This window comes from Leopardus geoffroyi, chromosome C2 (genome assembly GCF_018350155.1).
Source record: "Leopardus geoffroyi isolate Oge1 chromosome C2, O.geoffroyi_Oge1_pat1.0, whole genome shotgun sequence".
In the NCBI taxonomy this organism is placed as follows: domain Eukaryota; kingdom Metazoa; phylum Chordata; class Mammalia; order Carnivora; family Felidae; genus Leopardus; species Leopardus geoffroyi.
In genome coordinates this window covers 120,101,981-120,127,801 of record NC_059333.1, presented here as the reverse complement: position 1 = coordinate 120,127,801, position 25,821 = coordinate 120,101,981, and the positions used below count along the sequence as shown (strand labels likewise).

Below are 25,821 nucleotides of genomic sequence, written 5' to 3'. Positions count from 1 at the left end.
ACTTAAAAATGTGATATAGCCACTATAGGAGAAGGCCAATATTCCTCTTTCTTTCTTCCACTACCCTTATGTGGTTAAAACTAGTTGCAGTTTCTGAAATCTACACCCATGAGCAGAATTCTAAACATATCCAATTCAGAGCCAATTTATGACTGGAGGTACAAGTCAGGGTATTTCCAGAACCCTCTGCAGTAGCCTCATGAGCCCTAGAAATTATTTGTCTCTTGATGTAGTTTAAAACAAAGTAAAGAAGTCAGAATTTGGAACAAGTGCTCTAGAGTTGCTACTGAGGCCTGATGTTGAAAAACTAGAGGATGAAATGAACACAGTAGTACCCAGTGCCCCATGGGAAACTTAACTTACAGACCTGGCTGAGAAGCACTATGTGGGGGGACAAAAAACATGCCATGAAAATGATAATCATTCTTTCCACAAATGTCTAAAAAGGCCTTGAATAGTGAAGATCACCTGCTTTGAGGTGGAACTCTATAACTGGAACTCTGCTTCTGAGCATCCTTGTGTCTGATGTACCAGCTGTGGACATGCTATAAGCCACTATGAGCTGTCCCAGCCTAAGCTAGCCACCAAGTCCTACCCTAAGATTCTCAGTCTCCTTAGATTTCCTTATAGTGACCAAATGCCCATCTTGCGTATCTACTTGTTTCCCAGCCCATATTTTTGAGGTATTTGAGGTTAAAATTTTCTCTTGCTCACCTCCAGGGTGTTGACTGATGAAGTGAATACTTAAAAAATAGATAGCCAACTGTATTAATGCCTTAGCAGTGCTTCTGCTGAAGTATATTAGAGAATGGAGCTTGGATCTTAGAATTAGAATCTGCACATCACAATGGGGCTGTGTCCAGGCTGCAGACAAGACTGTGTAGCCACTTACCGAGCCAGCTTCAGGGACAAGCCTACATTGGGCTCGGTCTCAAATAGGTACTGCTGCCTGTAGAAGGACGTGACCCCGGTGGGTTACTGCATTGCCACAGAAGCGGAGGTGAGCCTGTTTGCATCTGAGAGCTCAGGGGGTCACAGAAAGAGAGAAAAGTGGTCTCTTCCTCTGTTACAAGCATAATCCTCCAGGGTTAAATATAGCTTAAGTATCACTCTGCCTGAGGAGGGTGGGAGGAGGGGCACAAGCCTCTTAGCCAGGACTATTCCAGAAGGAGAGAAGAGTTGGTGAATGTGTCTTTCCTTCTGGGCCAAGATGGACTCATGTGAAGGAGAGAAATTTTCCACCATAACTCTTCTAAGTTTTAGTTTTTAAAATTGAAGAGACCACAATGGGGGAGGCCAGACCTTCAGATGAGTCATCTAATCAGAGAAAGTCACAAATTCAGAAGCTATCCCTATGAGACATCACAGAACTCTGATTTTAGTATTCATATGATAATATAATTGATAACTTTGTATTGTAATGCTTCTAACAAAGTTTTTCTAAACTCTAAAAATTCCACCCTTGAAAGACAACCTTGTATTTCAACATCTCTTCAGTAATAGTAACTTCACTCAGGAGGAACACTCTATTATTGGTCAAATATCGTGGTTCTCAAAGCAAGGTCTGGACCAGCAGCATTAGCATCACCTGGAAAATTGTTAGAAATGCAGATTATTCCACCTCAGCTCACTGCATATGAAACCCTGGTGGGGTGAAACCCAGAAACCTGTGTTTAACAAGCCCTCCAGATGATTCCAATGCTCACTAATGTTTGAGAACTACTGGTCCAAGACATGCCTTGATAGACAGATGCTTCAGTGGAGCAATAAATGACTCATGTCAAAAAGTGAAAGGATCTAATACACAAATGAAAAAGTGCTCAGGTCTGGTTTAAAAATACAGATTGAGAGGTGTCTGGGTGGCTCAGTTGGTAAGCTTCTGAGTCTTGATTTCAGCTCTGGTCATGCTCTCATGGTTCGTGGGTTCCGAGCTCTGCATTGGGCTCTGCATGGAAAGTGTGGAGGCTGCTTGGGATTCTCTCTCTCCCTGTCTCTCTGCCCCTCCTCTGCTTGCACTGTCTCTATCTCTCTCAAAATAAACTTTATAAAAAAATACAGATTGAAATAATTATTGTATAAAATCACATGTAAACAATACCACACATGCAAAACCTCAAGGTGATACCAATTATCCCACTCACAGATAAATTGAATGCCAATGCACTGTTATTTAAGGAACAGTTGTATGTGACCAGTGCTATATTTTTTTCTTTTTCTTTTTCCTTTTTAAGTGTACGAAAGGACAGTAAACATCCTGTTCATTCTCCCAGGCATTGCATCACTTCCATTCCCAAGGGGTCGGCATCAGCTCCTGTCTGCAGTGTCCCACAGGCTTGGCCTCCTCTCTCCTCCTTCATCATTTATCTGATTCCCCTTCCTTGTTATACGTTTTGCCTCCATAAAAAGGTATATTGCTGTTTTGAAATAATATTCGACGTGGTTCTGCCTACATTGCCACTAAGAGTGTTGACACAGTAGACACAAAGATGATTATTATGCAGACATCTAGGATAACAAATGGTGTTTTCTTATCCTTTGTCCCTTTTTTTCTCCTATCTCTCTAACTCCTCTACTCTAAGGAAGCTCCTCCAGATACGATGTCCCTTTCCTCCTTTAATGCATTGGGTGCTAGCTCCACACTGCAGTCCCAGCTGTCTAGTGACATCTTTGTGAGTCCACGCTTGTCCCGTCATGCTTTCTTTTCTTCCTTCCTTTTATATTATCTCATTTTCTTCCTTCTTTTGCATTCTCTTTCCTTTCTCTCTAATTTCCCCTACTCCTTCTGTATTCCCCTGTCTTCTCTCCCTCACCCTTCTTTCATTTTATTTCCCCTTTCAGCCCAACTTAGGAGACACTGAGCCAACTGGGAGGCAAACAGGAAACATGCAAGGTACTTTGGGGACACTGAGAACACTTGATGCTCTGAGGGTGAAGGGTCCAGTCCTGTGCTGGCTGTCCCTGGCCATAACAATATCTAGAAGCCAGGATTGGCGTGGCATTTACATTCTATGCACATTTTCCCCCAGGAGTTCACCCTACTAAATTATTCCAGTTTCAAGTACTTACTTTCTTTGGCCTCAGTTTCCTATCTCTCTCCCCCAATTCCAACTTCACTACACCTTGGGAATATCTGTTATAAAAAATAGGCAAGAATGTTTTCTTACTACCCTGTTCTTATTAGTATAAAACTATTGTGGAAGAGGTAGTTAACAAACAAAATGTACATATGCCACAGCCTTAAATCACAAGGTAACAGAGATTTAAACATCTCACGGAATTCTCATTCTCTCAAGGTGTGTACTATTCCTATAAACTCCTAAGTTTTTTTTCTATTTTTTTAAAAATATAATTTATTGCCAAATTGGTTTCCATACAACACCCAGTGCTCATCCCAACAGGTGCCCTCCTCAATGCCCATCACCCACTTTCCCCTCTTCCCCACTCCCCCATCAACCCTCAGTTTGTTCTCAGTGTTTAAGAGTCTCTTATGGTTTGCGTCCCTCCCTCTCTGTAACTTTTTTTTTCCCCTTCCCCTCCCCCATGGTCTTCTACTAAGTTTCTCAAGATACACAAAGTCACAAAGTCCTAAGTTTTAACAAGAAATCCAGAGGGCATGTTCGAGTTCTACTGGTCTGGCTTTCTGGAAAGCACATTTCTGGGCAGCCATTTGCTCCTTGCTGTGACAAGCAATAATTCTTCAATAATTTTTGATAATTCTCTCCTGTTAACAGTGGCTTTCTATTCAGGAACACCTCTGATTTCTTGTTGAACACCACCCTCTACATCTTTCAAATTCAAATGTGTGCCCCCTCCCCTGCCTCAATGTCCAGTAACTATTGTTGTCTTTAAGGATGGCAGATCCGAACCAATGTGCGCTCTGTGTCACCTCTCAACAATCTGCTCTTTAGTATTTGACACAGGTCCTGCAAGAGGCATGTTAACGAGTCGAGAGAACAGATCTAAATAATAATCATTTAAACTCCCAAAATGCAGAGATGCAGCACTGCTACCCTGGAAGTCAAATCTACCTTCACTGCCACTCCAACCAGGCTAGAAGTTTAGACAACTTTTATAGTATTTGTCTTATGTTCCCATTTCTTAGTTTTGCCATAGTTTGGGTTTTTACAGATAGTAATAATAGCTAACATTACTGTTACCATAGGAATTCATACAATCAGTTCAATCACCCAATGAAATAGGTACTATCACTATGCTCATTTACAATAAGAGGAAACTAAATGCAGAGGAAAGGCACTTGTCCAAAGTCCTACAGCTAGGAAGTAGTACAGCTGGGATAGGACATCACTTTATCATTCATCTTTGGATTTGAAAATAATGATAGTGAAAATATAGACTTAAATAAGACCTTTTTGTATTTCTATTTGAGTTCTTTCTTCTTTTTCCCATTTTTGATCTCATATCACACACATCCTCCTAAGTCAGAATTTGGATAAAAGGCCTTGAAATGCATAAATCTGTTCTGAAAAATAACACCATTAATTAAAAGCGAAATTTCTGTTTCATCAGAAAAAACATGATTAAAATTGCCAGAACATTTTCTTGGGTTGAAAGTGGAAGAGGATTCTGACCACCACACTTCTGAAGGAGCTTTTAATTACTATTCATTGTTTCCATTTTTAAGGGTGAACATGAAACCACTTCATGCTTAGGGAGTTAGATATCTGACTTTATTTTGCCCCTGTTTTTTTTTTTTCAACATGTAATATTGAAAAGAATTGTTTTACTGCTTATAACGACGTATATCAAGAAAATAATGCCTCATTTATTTTATGTCAGGATTGGATAAGGCTCTTGGTGTGTGTCTTAGTCAATTTGAGCAGCTATCACAAATTACCACAGATTGGGTGACTTATAAACAACAGAAATTTATTTCTCACAAGGTGGGAAGCCCACTTCCCGTTTCACAGACAGCTGTCTTCTAGCTGTCTTCACATGGTGGAAGGGACAAGGAAGCTCTCAGGGATCTCTCTCTCTCTTTTTAATGTTTATTTATTTTGAGAGAGAGAGAGAGAATGCAACCAGGGGAGGGACAGAGAGAGAGGTGAGAGAGCATCCCAAGCAGGCTCCACATTGTCAGCTCAGAGCCTGATGAGGGGCTTGAACTCACAAACCATGAGATCCTGACCTGAGCCAAAACCAAGAGTCAGACACTTAACTGACTGAGCCACCCAGGTGCCCCAGGTGATTAGAGTTTTAAATACACAGAGAACTACAAATCAGTGTGAAAAAGAAAATACACGAAAAAAATTCTATAAAATATGAATAAATAATTTACAGATCTGTGTATATACAAACTATAGTCAAGTAAAATGGGGTTCATTTAATAACAAGAAAATGCAAATTAAAATGAGATATTTTTCATTTTTCATCCATCCAATTAGCAAAATTTAAAGAGTTTATTCATGTTCAGATCAGTGTTGGCAAGAAAGAAGAAAAGCAAACATTCTTACACACACTGGGATCTCTCTTATAAAGGTACTATTCCATTGGGTGGAGCACTAATGACCTAATTACCCCCTAAAGGCTCTACTTTATAATACCATTATAATGGGGATTAGGTTTCAACATATGAATTTGGTGGGGGGAGACACAAAACTATTACACAATTTATAGTAGTACAACAAGTAGACTTAAGTTCATTACTGGTAAAATATATTCTTTCCTTGCCCTCTTCCAATGTTTTACATAAGGGCAGTTTATTCTCAAGTACAAGTAGTCTCATAGGTTAGCTGGACTTTATTTTGAATATACACATAAGATATAACTTTAAATGCTTAGGGCTTCCTTTCATGGGCTGTGTCACACCCTGCATATCAAACTTACATGAGAAAGCCAATTACACACTGGACTGTTAGATTCTTTGATTTTTAATCCTGAATCTGCCACAGGCATATGTCTCTGAGAAAGTCTTTGAAAAACCTTGTTTTCACTTCTTTCCTTATAAAATGAGATTTTACAATCTGCTAGAGAAATTCTGAGGATTACATATCAAATGATGGCAAAGCACTTTGAAAGTACTAAATGGGATTATTAATAATTTAAGAGAGAAGCAAGCCTTCATCTGAGTTGTTGAAAGAAATATGTGGCATATTTATTTCAATCATTTATCATTTCACTGAAATTTCCTCTACCTTGAGCTACTCAGAAAACACCTGATTCTCTTTAAAATGGGACTTTAAAACTGGTTCTCTTTTTATAGTTTTTCAAAGTACTTTCATACCAGTTACCTTATTGGAACCTCACAAACACCCCAGGAGGTATAAATAACATATTATGTAGGAATGAGGCTGCAAGAAATAGAATATCCTAAAAATATTCTTTTAAACAAATAGCGTTTATTATCCTTGCTTTAAGGAAAAGACCAGGGTTAAGAAGTTCAGGGCAGATCAAGAGACTCAATGGTGTCATCAAAGATTTAGACTTTTGTCTTTTCCCTCTGCTATCTTTGCTGAGTTGGCTCTTCACTTCATGTTCACAAAATGGCTGCTATGGCTCCCAAAAAAATTTGTTTTCAAGGTAGAAGGACACCACACTAACCACATCTGTTCCTTTCCAAGTAAAACAAAAGCTTTTCTAGAAGCTACCCCTGGCAAAATTACTCTAAAACTAGATCATATGACCCTTGCCAGGGCAAGAAAAGGGAAGGCAGTGAGTGTATGGTTTTTTATGCTCTGTAGAGAAAGACAGAAGGGAAGGAATAAGGGGGCTGAGAACAACTCTGAGAACCCAATGCCAGTATTGATGAAGAATGAGAAGCATTAAAAAGTAATTTTTTCCAGATGGCACAGCAAAGAAGATTAAAACAGATCTGAATTTTTCTGCTTAAGTGGAAATATCTAACAATAAATTATAAAGTCAACTGAAATTTTTTAAGGGGTGACCATGCTGAGGCCTACTTCAGCTACTCTTACTGACATATACTCATACATATATGACCCCAGGTACCTCCATAACAGTGCTGAAGCAGAAGAATGACTTTCCTCCTGTGCACATGATCAACTTGTTAGTTTTTGAGGAATCACCTTTTACCAGCAGTCCAACATACAGCCTGCTCTCCTTTTCTTGTTCTCCATTATAAAGGGAAATTCAGCAAGGCCATACTGAATAAGTTGGAAAAAGTAATCATTTTAAAGAGGACAGCAACAGGGAAGACAACTTCTGTGTCTCCCTGTCTGAATCAGTCATAGTTTGTGTGCAAGAAAAAGAGCTTAAAAAATACAATGCAGGGAATTGTGTGCTTAGGTGTGTTGGAGACAATAGAGGAGTAAGGTACAGAAATGACTCCCAGTCAACATCATACAACATGCTTGTCAGGAGAACTGCTACCTCTGACATATTCAGAGATGTGGGACTTCAGAAGGTGACTTTTGGATTGGGTGACCTCAAAACTCATTGCCAATTCTGTGATGCAGGGTCCAGGAAGCTACAGTCACCTCCCTTCCCATCACAGCTGCTCCTTGACACACCTATCTGGTTATCAACACACTAGACTTTTGCTCCAAAAAAAAACCCAAAGTCTTCACAATTATGTTTGCCAGTAGAAAGACCCAAAGCAAGATGGCACCCATCTCATATCTACCTTAAAGGCTCTGCATAAGTGCATTCAATTAGAGTCTAATTTGCATCCAGAACACCAGCCTTGTGGGAGTTTAGGAAAGGTAGGATTTAGTATGCCAGTCTCTGCATGATTCTACACACACATGGAAGTTAGAACTGATTCTGAGTGCCGTCATGTCCATAACACTGCTGCCCCTTTCAAACACAGATGGAAGACAGGGACCAAAGGGTTAACAGTAGAAAAGAGTTTTCCATTAGTGTCTACCTTTTGGCCAGGACTTGCTCATGATGTATGAATTTAACTTGGTCATAAGTTCCAGTGACAAAGGCTTAATTTAGCATAAATTCCATAGGATATCAGATCTGCTGTCTGGTATATAAAAAGCAACAGTCATTATTTACTGAGGACTTATTTTGTGCCAGACAGTATTATTAACGCTTACATATAATTTATTAAAACTCACAATAACTCTGTATGGTAGGAAACGTTACTAGAGCCAATGTTCAGATGATGAAATTGAGGAACAGAGTCCTGAATGTTGTAGAGATACCAGTGGTGGAGCCACATTTAGCAGAGCAGTCTGACTCCAGAGTCCAGGTTCCAAATAACTATAATGTATTGCTGCTCCATAAAATTAGTTTAATATACAGCTATACTGGAGGAATTTGCCCTTTACCATCTCCCTTTTGATTTACCATTAGGATTCTGCTGGCTCCCTGATCAATCAATTTTGATGACTTTTATAGAAATAATCCAAGATGGTACAGTTATAAGCATTCCTGTTCAGCTAATCCTATTTGCCACTGGTATCTATCATAAAATTAGATCTGTATTTTGCTTGAGATTTTTTCTGAGATTTAAACTCACATTGAAAGAAATTTATCATTTTCCTAAGAGTTCCCCCAAAATCAAAAGGGAGGACCACTCATTTTACACTTTTCTCACATCAGAAAAAAAGGCCTTAATTCTTCAGAGGAGGCTTGGGGGGCCAAATGTTATAGGACTCTCCCCTTAGGCACACTTGATTAGTCTAAGGTTTTTCACAGGATACTGAAACTTGTAACTAAGAAAAGAGCCTTAATTCTTCTTAGGGGGCCAAGCTGTGAACCGGGAATTAGAAACACATACCATGAAAATGAAGCCAGATGACCTGAAAAAATGATACATGGGAAAAGAGAAGTACCAACGACCAACAGAGAGGGGGAAACTAATATAGAGAGGGTTAATTGCGGAAGTGATCAATCTGATTATAGCTGTGCCTGACTGACATCAAGCTGCATCCCCTGTCTTTATTTCACGACAGTACCCCAGAGGTCTTCTCAAAAACTTCCAATAATTTCCCCTCTATTTTACTCATTCATTCCTATATAACAACAAACCATCCCAAAACTTTGTGGCCCCAAACAACGTTATCATTTATTTTGCTTATAAATCTGCAGTTTGGGCAGAGCTGGGAGGCAGCAGTTTGCCTCTGCTCCAGTCAGCACCAGCTAGGATGGCTTGTAGGTTGAGGACTACAGGAGTCTGAAGGCTGGCTCATTCACTCCCAAGCCTGGCAGCTGATACTGGCTGTCAACGGGCACCTCACTTGGAGCTGGGGTGAGAACACCTTCACGAAATTCTTCAGTCAGAGGGGCTACCTGACTTCCTTACAAGGTAGCTAGATTCCAAAGGCAAGCATCCCTGGAGAGGAAGAGAGTTGGGGCAAGTATACCAGCTTTCATATAACCATGAAATTAAAAAATGGTCACCTCCACATAGTCACAGGCCCACCCAGATTTATGTGGAATGTCAGCATCATATTGTAAGAAGAGCTTGTGGTGTGTACTATATTGATGTGGATATCTTTGGAAAATATGATCTGCCACATCCTCTGTAAGGTGATATAGTGCTATTGTGATGATATTTATTTATTATCTATGTATTTATAATATAATCAAATGTGTGTGTGTGTGTGTGTGTGTGTGTGTGTTAGTCTTTGTCCCTGACTTCTGGCACATAACTCCTAAAACCCTTGGAATCTCTGGAGTGACAGTGTCTCTTATATTCTAATGAGATGACTGCTGGCTGAGGATCCCTAGGCAGCTTCAGGATGGGGGCTGGTTGCCAGAAAAAACATGGCATGAATAGAGGGTTGGAACTTTGAACCTCACCCCCTGACCTACAGGAGAAGAGCCAGTGATAGAGTTAATCACCAATGGCCAATGATTTAATCAGTAATGCTTGCATAATGAAACTTCCATTCTAACCCCTGAACAACAGTAGAGTTTCATCAGCCTCCAGGTTGATAAACACAATGAGGTGCAGAGAGGCTGGCAGGCCCAGAGAGGACATGAAAGCTCTACACACCCTCCGTCCCCATACTTTGACCTATGCATCTCCTCCATTTGGTTGTTACTGAGTTGAACCCTTTATAATGAACCTGAAATTGTTAAGTAAAGTGTTTTCCTGAGTTCTGTAAGATGTTCTAGCAAATTATCAAAACTGAGGAGGGAGTCATGGGAATCCTCAATTTATGGAGGCCTGGGAGTTGAAATTGGTGTCTGAAGTGGTGGCAGTCTTGTGGGAATAAGCCCTTAATCTATGGGGTCTGTGCTAATTCTGGGTAGTTAGTGTCAGAATTGAATTGAACTGTAGAACACCCACCCCCAGTTGATGGTTGAAGAGTTGGAAAATTTGTTGGTATTGGGAAAACACCACACATTTGGTATCAGAAGTGTTGTGAGTAGAAACAGCTCAAAGTTATTTAAAAGTGTTTTCTACTTACAAACAAGTGTGTTTAAGTTTTAAATAGATTATATATTTGTAGGGTACACAAAAAATAATTTGTGTGTGTATGTATATAGAAATATAATGAAAACTGTCACTCCCTCCCTACCTCCCAGCCCTCCAGTTTCCTTCTGTAGGGGCAAGACATGTTATCAGTTTCCTGTAAGTCTTTCAAGAGTTATTTTTTGCTGCTATAAGAAAATATACATAGACCTCTCCTTCAACTATTCCATGCAAATGGTATCCCCTTTCAGCACTTCATTCTTTCAGTTATAGAGATTACTATGTATATGTATATTTTTTCTCAGCCTTTTAAAGGGTACTTAGTATGCCAATATAAGGATGTACTATAATTTATGTAACCAGTAACTTATTAATAAACATTTAAGGTTGTTTCCAATAAAGCTTTTACAAACAACTCTGCAATAAACAACCTTCTATATCTCTCCCTTTGCATGTATATGAGTATATTTATAGGATAAATTTACTGGAAATACAACTTATGAGTTAACAATTATAAGCCTTGGCAATTTTGTTAGATTTTGCCAAATCCCAGTACCAACTCTGAATACTCGTTTCCAACATGTTCCCTAACACAATATATTATCAGAATTTCTGATCTTTGTCAATCTATCGAGTGAAAAATAGTATACCTGAGTAATATGTGTTTCTCTCTATGAATGGTGGTGAGCACCTGTGTATGATTTTCTTTGAACTGTCTTTTCATATCCTTTGTTCCTGAAGGACTATTTTAACAAGCCTGGCAGATATCTGCAACCATTGCCTAAATGCCTCTGCCAATGCAGAGGTTTAAAGCCAGGACAGAGATAGGACCTAAGACGGGGAGAATCTTAAAACTATGTACATCAGAGAAGAAATATCTTTTCAAAAAGGGTTTTCTTTTTTAATTTCATGACTTACATATATTTTTTAAAATGTTTATTTATTGTTAGAGAGAGTACATGCATGCACGAGTGGGAGAAGAGCAGAGACAGGCAGAGAGAGAATCCCAAGCAGACTCCACACTCAGCACAGAGGCTGACACGGGGCTCCATCCCACAACCGTGAGATCATGACCATCTTAAAGTATCTCTGAGCAAACAGGGTAACTTTCAGGGTAATTTTCAGTAACTTAAGGAATCAAGTACATGACAATATCCAAGGGAGGAAGAAGGGAGAAGACCATTAAATACTAACTTAGGTGAACTTCCAACTTCTAGAACTTTGTCTCTAGGGAAGGACAAGATTTCCTGAAGGGTCGTTCCTCCCCTTAGTTGAGCCTTTTAAAACAAGAAAGAAATGAATTTCACAGGAGTGTGGACTGTTAACTAAATTTTCAGGCAAGATTGTTTTGATTAAAATTATCATGGTAACAATACCTGAGTGAAAAGTGGTTCTTCTGTTTATTTTTCTTCCACTATAAGCACAATCTGTGGGTTTTGTTTGCTTGTTTGTTCCTTTTTACTCACCTAATTGCATTTCCAAGCTGGAAAATATACATTTAGTTATAGAATAGGATTCTCTGGGTTTCTTATTATCAGCTAAAAATGTAACTGAGGATGAGGATCCTGTTCAGCCGCAGTTTGGGGGTGCTTTGTGGCAGGTAACATGGGAGGAGAAGGGTAAGTTGACAGTCCACCGAAATGGAAGGCCTGATAAGGCAGTCTCCTCACCAGGCTGTGATGCAACTGGTCTGGACATGCCAAACTTTGGATTTTCCATGGTACCGAGGTTAATAGGAGAGAATAGGAAGTGGACATCATGGCAAATACAAAGAGGACAAAAGAGCATTTTTCCATTACCTCAAGCCTTTCCCAGATACCTTATAAGTAACGCAGATGAATAACTGGGTTCCCTCCTTCCTTGCTTTGCCATACTCTTGGGGAGTCTTACAAGGGAGTAGGGACCCAGATAAACCTCAAACTGGTAGTCTACACTCGTTGTGTCTTATAATCTCTCCAGTCCAATAGGTGGTGGGGGGTGTGAACCAAACTTACTGTATATATCTTAATCTCAAAGTAGAAATAGCAGCCTTGAGTTTTGGAAGTAGAACAGAGTGATAATGTGAGTCCAAATGTTTTGATATAAAAAGGGAGTGTTGATTATTTCCCCTGCATGAGGTAAACATCATCTGGAATCTAGATGTGTGGACAAAATGAAAGATACCAACTAAGACTCGTTATCATTAGCCTTGTGACTCCAATAGACAAACTAAACATTCCCTTTGTGCAATGAGAACAGTCATAATAGAAAGAAGAGGGTAGCCTCGGCAAAATGCTGATGCTCTCTGTGGGCTTCCTCTCTGAGTCCTTTTTCCCACTCTCACTTGTCACACACACAAGCTAATTGTAGCTAAGATGTCAGTTTCAAAGTTTAAGGTTTGACTTTCACAACCGTGACATTTAAGTCAGGGTCCTTTGAAGCCCAAGAGTTTTCCAAATGTGGATGTGAACAGCTGAACTTAGATACTAATAGCTCTTGCATGTGGGTTGGCAGAAGGATGGAGGCAGGACCACTAAGACAGGAAGGTGGGGATGGCCAGGCTAGCATGGATCTGTCAGGGTTAATGAGTATAAGGAGCAGAGTAATGTTTTCAAATACCACCCAATATCTTTTCTGTGCAATGCAGGTGGGATCCCCCCGCCCCTTTTTAGCTTTTCACTATAAAGACCAATTGATGAAAGCAACAAACTGAAGTCATATCTAAAGAAAACTTGTTTGAACTTTTTTTCTAGTGAGACTCTTTTTTTCTCCTGATAACCTAACTTTTCAATGGTTTTCTTAAATATCCCATAACTGAGTTTTCACACATCAAGATCTAAAGCTTGAAGATCAGATAAGGAGGGGAAAGGACAAAGTTCAGAAGGAAAAATCTCATCCAGAGTCTAGAGGAAGAGAACTAGTAATAAAGCAAGTCTCCTGGAAGTCTGCAGAAGAGCAGGCTCTGGAAAATTGAAGTCAGTGGGACAAATTATCTTCTTTCCCTGTGAGAAACTTCCAGCCTGCCAATCCTGCCTCCAGTCCAGCCTGGGCAAGGTAAGGGAGCAGTAGTTGGGGAATTAAGATACAGTCATCTCAGAACAGCTTCCTGGATCCCAACCATTCCACTAGCCTTTGGAAAAGCAGTCAGGTATTCTTGAAACCTTGAGGAAGGGGTCCTAAGAAGACCTGCAGTCAATTGAGAAGGCTACATTGTGAGAAGAGCTGACAATTGAGGGCAGTAGCAAGGTTCATGAACATGCTAAATTTGACCTTACAGGCTCTGGGCAAGGCATTCAGTCTCTCTGAGCCTCAGTTTCCTTATCTGTATACATCTCACAGAGCTGAGATGGGAATTACACATGCTAATACACTTCAAGTCCATAGAACAATGCCCTTTCACATGGTATGTACTCAATAAAGGCTTGTTGTCATCAACATCAGTTGCAAACACTGCTCCTAACACCAAGTGAGACCAGCTTCGCTCCTATGGTTGACAGAGCAAGACCCTAGTCATTAAGAGGCAAAAGACATTGTGGCAGATGTGGCAAGTGGCGAAATAAAGTGAGATACTGTAACCAGGGTCAACAACTCATGAACCGTGCCCCCAGATTTACATCAATCAGATAAGGAAAAGATGGAATAACACAGACTAATTACTCACAATACACTATTTTAAACTGGATGAGATGGAAACAATTCACTCAGCAAATCAAATATTTTTTTTAAACATTTATTTATTTTTAAGAGAGTGCAAGCAGGGGAGGGGCAGAGAGAGGGGACAGAGGATCTGAAGCAGGCTCTGCACTGACAGCAACCAATCCGATGTGGGGCCTGAACTCACAAACTACAAGATCATGACCCTAGCCAAAGTCAGATGTTCAACTTACTGAACCACCCAGGTGCCCTCAAATATTTTCTGTGGTCAAGAGGCTTGTAAGAAGGTACAGGAATACGGGAACAGATATAAAAAAAATAAAGGCAGTTCCTTTTCATGCACATTTTATAAGAGTACATTAAATTCTGTCATATGGTTCTCTGGCCTTGTTTTTAAGGAAGTTAATTTAATTTCATGCACATTTGATTCATGCTCATTTGATTCATGTTCATACCGGCCTACACCTGTCTATGGAAGTGCTAAGGACTGCCAGCATTCGTTGATCAGTAGTTTCTCTGGCAATTGAATAATTTTTAACATAAATTTTATATACTTGATTCTAAACATAATAAAATTTGAAATTTAAACAAAGTATAAAGAAGAAAATTTCAATCACTAGTTATTACACAAACCAGAATGAACTATAGTGAACACTGTAAGAATTTTCTCCAATTTTTCATTTATGAATAAATTTTTAAAATTACAGTTATATGATATCTAAAATTTTGTATTTATTTTTTTTTACTGAGCATTATATCGTGTACATTTTTGTGGAATTACCCAGAAGTAAAATTTGTTTGGAAATCATTTTAATATCTATATAATATTCCATCATGTGAGTAAATAAAAATGTGTTAAATTTTTCCTTTATTGTTTGACATTTAAACTGTTTCCAATTTTTCATTATGATTAATAATGCTATATTGAAATCCTTTTACCTAAATTAATTGGTAGGTCATATTCTGGATTTCTAGAAGAGAAACCACTAAATCCGTAAAATGATATCAACTTCATATACTTTACATTCTTATTTCCAATTTTTTTCCCAAAATTGTCTAAATTTATATTTCTTTAAGCAGTATATGAGAGTGCCCTTATCAACTAGTCAGTGATGAATCCTTTGTTTAAATAAACTCTATATTTCACTAGTGTTTTTCTTCTAGTCATCCATCCATTAACTCATTTATTCAACAAAAATTTAGCGAATGCCTGCCCTGTGCTAAATACAGTTCTAAGTGCTGAGTGATAGCCATAAACAAAATCCCTGCTCTCACAAAGGGGTAGGTTGTAAATAAGGTCAGAAACGCAGCCAGCACCCGATGGCCTAGCACCTTCTGTGCCACAGTATGTAAGGACTTTGAATTAAATTTTATATGTAACGGAAAGCCATAAAGAAAGTTCAGACAGAGCAATGACATGATCTTGTTTACATGTTTAAAGGATCATTCTGACTGTTGGTGGTGAAAAACACATAAGGAGGTATGAGAGGCATCCATTACCCTAAATTCCTATTCTTCCAGGCCAGGAAATTGGTAAGAGGGCTAGGACAGGGAGGTAGGGTGCAGGTGGTGAAATATGGAATCTAGATGATTATTTATAAAAGATTTTTTTACATAATTATGGTAATCTGCCTTTTTGTTTGTTATTTTGTTGAAAATATATTGCTGGTTATCATTTAACTTTTAAATTTGTATATGCTTTTTGACATATGATTTTTGATTTAACATTTCTATGTATCAAATCAGTTCTTTTCATCCTCTCTTACTCTGAAATTTATTTTTTATGGTTAATGGGTTTATGAAACATGATATTAAACTCTAATTCTTTCTGTCACATTTTTGTCGGAGGCCTAAAAAGGTTGTGACAAAAACAAATGGGTGGCAGGTGCTCCCACATTCCCAAATGTCTAACATCACTAGCAAATGAGTAACAAACATCAGAGTGTGACCCTTAGCCAAACCATAGAAAACGGCCTAAAAGGACTGACAATGAAAAAGCCAAAGGAGGGTGGCTTTTTATTTTATTTTTAATTTTATTTTCTTAATTTTTTTTATGTTTATTTATTTTTGAGACAGAGAGAGACAGAGCATGAGTGGCAGAGGGGCAGAGAGAGAGGGAGACACAGAATCAGAAGCAGGGTCCAGACTCTGAGCTGTCAGCACAGAGCCGACACGGGGCTCAGACTCACAAACCGTGAGATCATGACCTGAGCCGAAGTCGCTCAACCGACTGAGCCACCCAGGCGCCCCGAGGGTGGCTTTTTAGAGAGAATACTTGGTGTAGGTTTCATACCTACCCTGAGAGGACAATTAGAAACTTTTCCTCTTCATCTCAAGCCCAGTTGGTGGCTTCTAGGAGGCCATCCTTGGAGCATGGTATGTGGTTCCCTGGCATTTGGGGACTCACGGGACTAGAGTGACTCAAGCCACTTGCCAGTCTCCAGGGACATATTAGCCAAAGTGACCCACGGCAGCAGAAGGCTGCATTTAGGTAGTGATAGTGGGTCAAAGTGCTTATTTCTCTGGAGGCAGATGTGAACAAGCATGGTGGTGCAGAGGTATTATTTAATAGGAAACTTCTACAGTGACTAACCCTCTGATTTGTCTAGGACCGTCCCAGTGTTAGTGCTAAAAGTCTCACATCCTGGGAAACTCTTCCATCTCAGGTATCAGGGTAGTTGGTCATCCTACACCTTAACCAAAAAGTCATGAAAAAAGGGAGATAGAGGCTCAGTGGGCACAGAGGCAAGAATTAGCCCATGAAAAGCTCTGCAGTAGAAGGGGCCAGCAGGGGACTCTTCCAGTAGTCCCCCCAGAAAACCCCTGCATGATAAAGAGTCAGTTTTAAACATCTGTGACAGTCAGGGAGAGCAGGATCAGAGTACCTTACTAGCTGTCAGAACTTTCTGCTCCTCACCACTCCTACTTTTATGACTGAATGTAACTTGAGAGACTTAATACCTAAAAGGGTTGGATAAATGATGGGACCTATGTGCGCAGGGCAGTACCCAGGTACAAGGGAAGAAAGATGCTGATGTGGCAGATTCACAAGGATGGCAGTGAGAAAGTATGAAACTAACTGATGTTGCCTCCCCTCTTTCAATGTCAGTCACAGTGTCATGAAGGGAGATGAGGGTATCACCGGATTCTTACCCAGAAGCCAGTTTTCCAAGGGTACATTTGTCAAGTTCTATCTCTTTTTCACTAGGTTTATATGTTAAACTCTGTTTAAGGCTATCTTTGATTCTTTGTTGGTTCTTATAAAAATATGGTATTACATATTTACATATTATAAAATACAATTTCTATATTTCAGTTATTAGAGTTTTACAGTATGTAGTCATTCACTTTTCTTTTTTTTTTTTTTTATTTTTAAAAAAAATTTTTTTTTTCAACATTTATTTATTTTTGGGACAGAGAGAGACAGAGCATGAACGGGGGAGGGGCAGAGAAAGAGGGAGACACAGAATCGGAAACAGGCTCCAGGCTCTGAGCCATCAGCCCAGAGCCCGACGCGGGGCTCGAACTCACGGACCGCGAGATCGTGACCTGGCTGAAGTCGGACGCTTAACCAACTGCGCCACCCAGGCGCCCCTGTAGTCATTCACTTTTCAAGATACACTTTGAGAAAAATCTCACAAATTCTCAATACTCAGCACATCAGGATTTTAATTTACATTATAATAAAATATATTAATCTGGCAAGCCTTAACATTTTAAAAAGTGTAGTCTTTCTAGACCGTCTGTGTTTGAATGATGACTTTGCCACTTGTGAGCTCTGTGGTCATGGGCAAGTTTCCTCATTTATAAAATGAGGCTAATAATCATATTTACTTCAGATGGTTGTAGTGAGGTGTAGAATGAGTTAACAAATGAAAAATACTTAGAAAGGTGTCTAACATGTAGCACATGCTATGTGTTTGCTATTATACTATTATTATTATTATCGAGAGACATGGTATGTATGGTTGCTTTATACAGGGTGAACATAGCAAATCTGGAACTATGCTCTTTATACTTTCCTCTCCTATGTGGTTCCGGTTAGGGTTGGCCACAGAAGAAATGTAGACAAGAGTTAAGGGAGGAAATGAAGGACTAATTGGGCCTACAGCTCCTCCAGTTAATGTCAGACTTCCTTCTTCAGCTCTCTAAATCTGAGTCAAGTTTATGCTCCAGGCTCACACTGGGTAAGGGTGTCAGCTTGTCCTGCAAGAGACCTGCATCATTGGAGTTGGAGGTGATGAAAGAAAAACACAATTTCCAGTCTTTCCCTGCTCTCCCCCACTTAAGACCATCTTTTTTTCCCATTTGCCAACTCTGTTGACACAAGGCCAGCACTAGATGCAAAAACAACTGCCTTAAAAATAATAATAAAAAAAAAAATAGGGGCACCTGGGTGGCTCAGTCAGTTAAACGTCTAGCTTCAGCTCAGGTCATGATCTCATGGTTTGTGGGTTCAAGCCCCATGTCGGGCTCTTTGCTGACAGCTCAGTGCCTGAAGCCTACTTCACATTCTGTCTCCCTCTCTCTCTGACCCTCCCTCAATCACACTCTGTCTCTGTCTCTCTCTCCCTCTCAAAAATAAAAAAAGGAAGGAAGGAAGGAAGGAAGGAAGGAAGGAAGGAAGGAAAGAAAGAAAGAAAGAAAGAAAGAAAGAAAGAAAGAAAGAAAGAAAGACAAAAAAACCCACAAACAACTGCCTTACATTAATTTCTCAACTTGTTCCCACAGTTGTAAGGTCTAATTCTTTAATAAATCCCTTACTCTCCATCACTCATAATGGTTTTGCCTCACTGATAGAACCCTAATACAATTTCTCTCCATTTATTCATTTATTTTATTTGTACTTGTCAGTAAATGTAATTTTCACCATGTATGTTTTGTACATTTCTTAATAGGCTCAATTCTTATTCTATTTTATGTCTTTGGCTGACATTGAGAATGGGATACTGTGTTTCCCTTACCATGTCTTCTAATAGGTAAATTTAGAGAAACTACTGATTTTTGTACATTTTATACTGTATTCTGGGCACTATAGCAAACTCCCTTATCAGTTCTAGAAGTTTTTAGTACCCTTTATATCACTTAGGAAAGGAGAAAGTATTGGGAGCACAATACTGTTACTTTCCTTCTTTTTAAGCATGTCTCAGCCTTTCGAATAATAACCGTTTTTGTTCTCCATTCTTCCTTCCTTTCACCCTGGTAAAGGGTAGTCTTCCTTAGTTCTTGAGCAGAAATTTCAAGCTTCTTTCAGTTGTTCTTTGGAAAACAGTGTTTGTGAAACTCTTCCATGATATTCCACTGCTAAGAAATAAATGGAAAGCAACTATTCTCCAGACTCCCAATTTCTTCCAATTTTACTGCAGCCCTTAGGATGGGTTATCCAGTTCAATCCACATAATAAAGCTCTTAGTGTTTCTTTTCAGCCAGTGATAATCAGATCAAATTGCAGGCTTGAAATGTAAATGACCCAGAATCTGAAACAACTCACCACTGGTGAAATATCAGCCCCACAGAAAATTGGGTCTGCTTTACTCTGAAAATCTAGTACTAAGCCAAAAAAAGCCAAGAAGCCTGAAAAGAGGGACAAAGATTAAATAAGCAAATCATAAACACTTTAGAAAAAGAATAATTTTCCTCAGTCCATGAGCCTATTAAATATTCAGTTCTTAATGACCAGAACATAACATGATTGCTTACATAAAAAGGACTATTCTTCATCCACAGCTCTTCTTAGCTGAATCACGGGTATTATCCAACACAAATCATACTTTAAAATGTTGTAAGTTTAAAAAAAAAGAATAAATGCTTTTGCTAAATGAAAATACCGTGCTTCTTCTGAAACAGATGGAAGCAAAAAGCTTTCTGTTCACTGTGAGCATGCACCAAATCATGCCCACAACCTCTATTATATGAGCTTCAGGCTAAGTAATGACTTTTCTTTTATATTTTTAATTTTTGAAAAACATCAAATGAATATATTTTGTAATATATTGAAATTACATGAAGGTTAAATTTCAATGCTGCTAAAAGGTAAACTGAGGCATATTAAAATGTTTTTTAATTTATTTGAGCATAAATCTACTGCAATGGAGCATCACCAAATTGGAAGTGATGGCAGAGCTCCACTGACAAGGAGCTCAGGGAGAGACTTTCACACAGAAAAGGGGGAAGCAAAGTAAGGAAATTATTACTTGGCTATAACTTAAAGCCTAGTTGGCTATTTGTGATTGGTTGTCCTTAGGTTTCATTTTCATAAATCTGAGTCATTTATAGGCTAGGATTTTAGTTTGCTAATGTAGTCCACCATTGCAACAGAGCTACCTCCACCTAATGGCCTCCTGGTTTAATTAATTTAACAGGGTCCATCAAGAAAATTTTATTGAAACACATACATGCTCATTTGTTGACACATTGTCCACAGCTAGTTTCACATTACAACCTGAGTAGAGTTGTTGCAAAGGAGTATGACCTAAATGCTTACTATCCATTCCTTTGCAGAAACAGTTTGCTCACCCCTAGGTAGACCAGTTTGAAAACCTTGGCACTATTGATATTTTAGACCACTTCCCATCCACCCTTAACAAAAATGTCTCCAGATTGAGACCACAGTTCCAGATGATGAGAATAGCACCCCTGCAATCTTCACAAGGACCTAAGGACAATCCAGGTTGCTGAAAGGTAAGAAAGAGGAAAGGAAAGGAAAAGAAAATACTACAAATACTATTTGTATGTAATTTTAAAACTCCCCAGGGGGCACCTGGGTGACTTAGTCAGTTGAGTGTCCCACTCTTGCTTTCAGCTCAGGTCATGATCTCATGGTTCATGAGTGTGAGCCCCGTGTCTGGCTCTGTGCTGCCAGTGAACAGCCTGCCTGGGATTCTCTCTCTCTCTCCCTGCCTCAAAATAAATAAATAAACTTAAATTAAAAACAAAAAACTCCCAAGTATAAAGTATATGATGGTATCAAAACCTGCAATTCACATGGATCCTAGGTATGTAGGGAACATGAAGTTACTCTGGGTTCTTAAGACATCAGTCTTCCTCTTAGCAGTGTAATGTAATGTAGCACCTCTTACTTGCAAGAATTCCTTACATGTTAATTTTCTGATAAACTCTTAATTGTATGCTAAAGATGCTATCTATACATTTAGTTTGCTACAGGCTGTGGGACTTATTTCTTTAGGTTCCAGAAAGTTCTCTGATAAAAGAGAATTTCCTTAGTTCCCAGAAGATTCACTCTGGGGAAGGAAGTTTTCCCCTCACAATTTTTTGTTTGTTTGTTTGATCTTGTTGAACCTTTTCTGACCTCAGTCTCCTTGACTTTACTCTTGCCGTGACTCCGAAGACCGGCTTCTCACCAGTCTCTAGAAGTCCCAGTTTGAGTTTAGCCTGGGATTCAGACATGTCTGACATTTCTAGGAATTGTGCAGTGAGCTCAGTATCAGCTTGTTTTCCCAAGAACCTCCTAAGGGAAAATTCATCCTGAGGGAAATAGGTGCCAAGCACAGGGGGCTTAGCCCAGAAACATCTGAAGGGAGAGAAGACTGTGAACATAGTAAATTGTCTGATATGTACATTCGTCTCTGGGTCTAGTCCCTACTGTGCTGGGACTCATGTCCCTAAAATAAACCTGGGAGAACTACTGCCCTAAAAACACCTTTAAGACATCAAGCATTTGTCTACCTACATAACAAATTTTGACATTCAAAAAGTATTGAACTATTTTAATTTTCAAAAAGTTAAAAACATAACTTTCACACAAATATAGTGAGCACGTATCAAATATTTATTTAATTCAGTAATGAAGGAACTAAGAGAGTCTGGTTTAAAAAAGAATATAAGAAACAATTATTCACAGATTTGTATTTGTAAACTTGTCTACTCACTAAGATTTAATTGTAACCCCAAATCAATACTCGTGGCACTTTTGCACTCATTCACGAAGGCTTTGTGCAGAGGTGTGGTGCAGAGAAGTAAAAAAATTGAATTTCCCAACATCTAAGTTGCCAGCTGCCAGCAAAGAGGAAGGAGCTCTGCCTTCTTACGTCAGCTCTCATGCTGTAAATGAGTATCCTTTTTGACGTCTATTTATTGCCACATTTTACAAAATTTTTGTATTTTTCTTGGTGAATCTACTGTTCAAAATGACTCCCACACAAAGTGTTGGGATGCCATCTATTGTTTTTAAGCTCAAGAAAGTTGTGATATGCCTTACAGAGAAAATATGTGTATTAGATAAGCTTCTTTCAGACATGAGTTATAGTGCAGTTGGCTGGGAGTTCAACATTAATGAAACAACAATATATAATAAATAAGGTGTCTTTAAAAGAAACACATAAAAATCAAGGTTATGTGTTGATTAATTGATGAAAATGTGATGAGAAGCTTGAAGGAATCTAACCATGTCTTTCCTCAGTAAAAGTTTTGTACTAGACAGAAATCTTGTGTAGCTTATCAATTTTCTAGAAGGTAACATCCAACTTTACTGAGCAGAAACCTAATGGTTCATTATTCACTAATTCAGTGTTCACAGTGACTTTATAGAATGTAACTGCCACAAACACTGAGCATCAACTATATATAAATTCAAAGAAGAAAAGAATTCTGGAATAGAATTGCAAAGTTAGATTTAAAAAAAACTGGTCAATGACTACCATTAGTAGTAGGATAAAACTTTTGTACTAGATAGAAATCATTGGCAGCTTATCAATCTTCTAGAAGTTGACATACAACTTTACATCGTGGAAAAATAATCAATAGTAAGTAGAAAGTCAAACCTGCAGTCTGCTAGAGTATCAGCTGACTCTTAATCAGGTTTGGAAGACAATGCTCTAGTATAGGTTTCTTGACCTCACTACTCTTGACACTCTGGGCTGGATAATTTAGATCACCATTGCTGGAGGTTGTCCTATGGGTTGTATGATGTCCTGTAGCACCTCTGCCTCTATTCACTGGACACCAGTAGCACCTTACCTCCCAATCTTAACAATTAAAATTGTTTCCAGATTTAAAATAACAACCACTAGGGGTCAAAATTGCCCCTGGTTAAGAACCACTAGTTAGTATGATTTTAAAAGAGCACGGGGCGCCTGGGTGGCGCAGTCGGTTAAGCGTCCGACTTCAGCCAGGTCACGATCTCGCGGTCCGTGAGTTCGAGTCCCGCATCAGGCTCTGGGCTGATGGCTCGGAGCCTGGAGCCTGTTTCCAATTCTGTGTCTCCCTCTCTCTCTGCCCCTCCCCCGTTCATGCTCTGTCTCTCTCTGTCCCAAAAATAAATAAACGTTGAAAAAAAAAATTAAAAAAAAAAGAGCACATGGTTATATTTTACTTTTTTCTAAGTTTTGGATGTTTTTTTCTTAATACACTCATAAAAGGGGAAGAAAGATGTCTTTTGCCCTCTGCAACACACATGGACACATGCAGCATAATTTGGAATCCTGTGTATATTTTATTTTTCACTTGTTTATAGTCTATCTCAAACACAGAAAACATTCAATAAATATTTCCTGTAGGAAGTCATAAAGCTTGAAGTTTCCAGAGTCTCAGTCTAGGGTGAGGCATTGGGACTGGGGATGGAGAGGGCAGGTGCCTGAGGAGAAATATGTTATGGAAGCTGAATCATTGCTGCCCATAGGAGATATCTGCCTACCTTCTCCCAGAAGGACTGGAGGGCTACACTTTATAAGGGATGAGGGCCTAAATGATGAGGAAAAGAGATGTCCAGTTGGAACTGTGACTCCATTTGTAGACACAAGCTGCTAAGGCCTGGGGAATTAAGTGATACTGACACCAGCCAGTAACATTATCACAAGGATGGCTCCATAAGAGTAGTATGGCCTCTAAGGGATTAGAAAGGGTATAATTCCTGGCTCCCCCACTGATTAGCTTAACTTCTCAGAGCTTCAATTTCTCTATAAAATGGATATAATAGTAGTACTGTTATGAATTGAACTGCATCCTTCAAAATTCATATGTTGATGTCTTAATGTTCAATTAATGTCCAATGTTATTTGGAGTTGAGGTCTTTGGGAGATAATTAGGTTTAGATGAAGTCATAAGGGTGTTGGGATTAGTGCCCTTATAAGAAGAGACACAAGAGAACTTGCTATTTCCATCCAAAAGAATTCACTCTCTCTCTCCATCCAAAAACACCAACGAAAATTCATGTAAGGACACAGTGAGAAGATGGTAGTCTAATACCCAAGAAGAGAGCTCTCATCAGGTACGAACCCTTATGGTACCTTGACCTTGGATTTACAGGCTCTAGAACTATGAGAAATAAACTTTTATTATTTGAGCCACCCAATCTATTGTATTTTCTTATGGCAGCCTGAGCTAAAACAAGTACTAGCCTCACAGAATTACTGGAAGGATTAAATGAGAAATATATATACATCTCCTAGCATAATATCTAAGAACTCCTTATATCTTAACCAAATGACACATATAAGAACTCCCTACATTTTAACCAAAAAATACAGAACCCTCAGCTGACTTGTAAGTGCCCCATTATACACTGCAGTTCTCTTGTTGCTGAAAATTTTGGATCCCATGATGCTTTTACTGGAGAAGCTGCTATTTTTACTAATTTATTCTGAATTTAGAACTGTGAAGTAATACCAGTCCCCATACCAGTCTCCATAGCAGAGTATGCAGTTTGATTATTTTTATAGCTACAAAAATGTATTGGGTCTAAACTATAAGAGTAGATAAATAATGATTCAGCGTTGCCTTTCTGAAGGGTTGTTGCATGTTGTGTTCCATTTACGCCAAACCCAATAGAACCATATAATATGCCACCTGAAAGAGTTCATCTACATGTGGAAAGTAAGGATTTGCAGCCTCTATACAAATAATGTAAAGTTTAGTCTCATACTAAACTTGGAAAGTTCTATGTCAAATAGTTGTGGGCTCTGTACACAGCAAATATGAATTAATGCATGATGCAGTATGAACACTAGGCTTTTATAATAGAGACATTTTCCACTTTTTTTTCTAGTAGCATGTGTCACTGTCAGTACCTGATGAATATTGAAACCTTATTTACATCACCCTCTCTTTCCATTGTCAGCTCCTTTAAATATAGTGACCATCTCTTTCCATGTTTTTGCAAAATGGCCAAAAAATAATTCAGAAAACAGACATTATCCTTGGCTATCCTTAGAACTTCAGTCAATAAAGAATAGGCCAAAGCCAAAGTGAATGGTAATTTTGAAAGGACAGAAAAAAGCATTAGATGATACATTCCAGATATTTTGGAGATTTCCCTGATACATGTTTCCCAGAAAAACTTTATCCCAGAAAACACTTTATTTGGGTAAGTACATGGCAAATGGAAAAGTGTCTTTGCTTACAATATTGGGATAGTACACATTTCTGACTTAGAACCCTGTTTTAAACATCTTGGCATATATAAAACGGCCTTTTATTTCAGAGAATTGGGAAATGATTATAATTTTTGCAAAAGGTTTCTACCTGTTGCTTAAATGTAAAAGTATTTATAGATGTATGGCAGAGAGCGTAGCCCTCAGGTCTAGAGCAAAAGAAGGGCTGCTGAACCAGGGTACCAGGTCACCTCCCTTATAATCTCAGAATACCTGTGCTGGCTGGATGGGCAGAGGGTCAGGATCATGGTTACAGGCTCAGGAAGTATTCCTCTTGCCCCAGTCCTCTTTCAGATCTAAATCACAGGGCATGTAAGTAATCTTTTGAGGTACTCTCCCTGTGGCCTTAGAAAGATTTACAGGTATAAAGAGAAGGGTTAGTGCTTTAAGCAAATTCCTGACTAGCAACCTAGTCAATGAAGCTTATAATAATTTTACCCTACAGATCCA

At 38.9% G+C, this 25,821-nt stretch overlaps 1 protein-coding gene and 1 long non-coding RNA gene across 9 annotated transcripts in view; one reads left to right on the top strand and one right to left on the bottom strand.

The window, feature by feature from the left end:
* The window catches only part of SLC9A9 (solute carrier family 9 member A9), a 694,304-nt gene that overhangs the window by 582,714 nt on the left and 85,769 nt on the right, over positions 1-25,821 (bottom strand). The gene's annotated exons all lie outside the window — the stretch shown is intronic.
* LOC123611453 lies at positions 730-20,697 on the top strand. The gene is made up of 3 exons (XR_006718677.1): positions 730-1,000; positions 2,271-2,406; positions 20,486-20,697. It is a non-coding gene; the product is annotated as an uncharacterized LOC123611453 (long non-coding RNA).